We start from the raw sequence: 3,051 nt of genomic DNA on the forward strand, positions 1-3,051 counted from the left end.
GCCAAAGAAGACTTATAGAAACAAAAGATGTTGTAGTGAGCATGTTTGTCTGGTATAATGAACGAATAGTGCAAGTGAGCAAAAAGAAAGGCGAGTGTTTGGACTTCTGAAGTAGAGTGGTGCTGTCCGAAAAATATTGTGGCATGATTTTAATAAAATTTTCACAAAATACTACTAAGATTTTTACATACGCCCAGAGTCGAATCACAGCAGGAATATTTTACTCTACAAATGTATTTATCGCGAAGCGTCAAGAAAATGTGTCGACCCCTTGTAGATTCACAAGAAACAGAGAGAGCGTGTCCAGGTGGATGTGTAATGGCAGCATACACGAACGATGTAATAAAAAGGAGTTGAGAATAAACAAAAAGGGGGCTCGGAGAAATCAGTTGTAATGCGCAAGAGGGAAAACTGCGCTGGTAAGAACTTGTGATGAGTAGAAAGGATAACAGTTGGGTGAAGAAGTTCAAGTAATTTAAGAGTGTTTCTAGAATCTGTCCTAGTGGTCACGGAGAAAGGAGAACAATTAGAATTATTGAAGGAACTGTCTTTTTTTCACAAAAATTTCTATCTTCTTTGACATATTGAAAATGGGAAAGATAAAGTAATTGATAATGTCGCAGAAGTTGCTATTCTTTGAAAAAGGAGGATACATCATCATATGGTTCATAAGTTGGTTAGATTCCTGTTATAAGATAAAAATTAAATGGTGATTTGCGTATTTATTCTTAATATGTTCCACTAGATTAAGGTGATGAGCTGGCAGAATACTTAGCAGTATTTTACCTGTCTTTATGTTCTGAGTTCAAATTCCGTCGAGGTCGACTTTGCCTTCCACTCTTTCGGGGTCGATAAAATAAGTGCCAGTTGATCACTGGGGTCGATACCCCCTCCACTGAAATTGCTGATCTTGTGTCAAAATTTGAAACCAATATGTTCCAGCAGATTCAAACTCAAAATATGCTGGTCGCTGTTATGCATTTCACAGGAAAATAGCTTCTCCCTTTTACGACGACAGTGTGTTCATAACAAATTCGGCTCATTGGTACAAGGATTTGGGGACTTGGTGATAATAGATGGTTCTGGAACATATAGTTGAGGATATTGATTGGATCGCCGTAAGGGCTGACCGCCATATTCGATGAAGTGTGACATTAAACAGATGAACACGGTTGCTTTATTCAAGATGTGTTTGCTATGTTAAATAAATGTCGATCTTGTAGTTTAACAAAAGACGTTTCAACTGTGACCAACACAACTGTTTCACAGACATTGTACAGACGTTTTACACTACATATCATTCAATGTGTACTTCATTTTTTCGTATCTTTGAGACAGTGTATGTCGTAAAAAAAATAGATATAAAGGAGAAGTGGTGGGGAGAGGGGAAGTTGTGTGTGCGGAATAGAATTAAAAGCGAAACTGTGGCGGACAGTAACAGAGATAGAGAGAGAAAGAGAAAGAAAGAGAGAGTCGGTACCAAAGAGAGGGGGGAATAAAAGAAGCCGATAGAACAAAGGAAAGAGAGAGACAGACAGACAGCTGGATATTTATAGAGATGCAAAGAGACTGTATTAAAGAGAGAAGGAGGGGAGTAAGAAGAAAATTAAGTTAGCGTGTTTTCCTACATTTTCCGTATTTGTACAGACAATTCTTAAACCATTTTTCAAATTGTTGACAACAATTTCTACAAACAAATTATTTCTCCACGTCCATTCGACCATCCAGTTTCCGTTGTTTGACAATGCAAGTAATTTGTATTGCCAGGATAGGTTTCATCTTTCAGATTCTTGACATCAGTAATGGCACCCTCAGGAAGTTCTGTTCAATTGAAATGCAAACTTTTCAAGACAGCTGCACCACTTCGAAGAATTTATGTCAACGAATCTAAATGTTGATGCAATAATTTGGTGTAATATAAGACAGACGTACATAAGTTGGTGTAATATTAGACATATGAACACACGTTAGGGTGGATAGGGTTGCTTTATTCAAGATGTCTTAAATAAATGTCGATCTTGTAGCTTAAAAAAAGACGTTTCAACTATGACTAACATAACTTTTTCACAGACGTTTTACACCACATATTATTCAATGTGTACTTCCTTTTTTTAAGACGATAAGATATGATTTGGGGAATATTTGGCTGCTGTTTCTAGAGTAAAGTGTAAGAATCCCTCATTGGCCTGTGCTACTTTGTATGATGTGATATGAGAGAGGAGACTCAACCGTTCCATTTCCTCACCTACAATTCTGCTCACCCCACTCACCGAGTTCTGAACTAGTCCTTCCTTCCCAGAACATCTACCCTCTGGAATTTCCTCCATACTCATGTCTTTCCCCACAAGTGTTAACTTACAAAGGTTTGGGAGGAACATAAATAACATCAGTCTTACCATTCAAGGAAAATTTGCAAAGGCCAGAGGCATTGACACTAACGGCAGTCCCATCAAAAATAAGATCCTGTCTCAACAGTCAGTCAAGTCATTTTTGTGCAAATAGCATAGAGTTTCTAATGATGGACGGAGGACTGTAAAGTAAGAACATCTCGTCATTGTAAGTAGAGAGAACACTACGCATAGTGCCAAATATTTAATCGACCTGCAGTACAGAGTTCGGTTCTTCTTGTGGCCTAAAGACGACAATGGTTAGCCACGGCAATACATAACACTTTCCTTGAATCCCTACATCAAAATTGAATTGGTTATAAAATTATTTACCATTATGATGTGACATAGTGTTATGGCCAGTATAGAAGGGAGTTGTCTGTGAAAATTGACAAAAAAAAAAGTGGTAGGATGGGAGATAAATTGTAATATATATATATATATATATATATATATATAAAATTGAGAATGTATGTCTGTGTGTGTGTGTGTGTGTGTGTGTGTGTGTCTGTGTGAATCCCTAAAACTCCAGAACTACACAACCAATTTCATTCAAATTTTACACATGCCTTACTTAGGGTCCCGGTTGTGTTTTAGTCAAAAATTTTTTTACCTTCTTGCATACTTCCAGCCCACAGCAACATCATATCTCCTCCACTATTTA

This window comes from Octopus bimaculoides, chromosome 2, assembly GCF_001194135.2.
Source record: "Octopus bimaculoides isolate UCB-OBI-ISO-001 chromosome 2, ASM119413v2, whole genome shotgun sequence".
In the NCBI taxonomy this organism is placed as follows: Eukaryota; Metazoa; Mollusca; class Cephalopoda; order Octopoda; family Octopodidae; genus Octopus; species Octopus bimaculoides.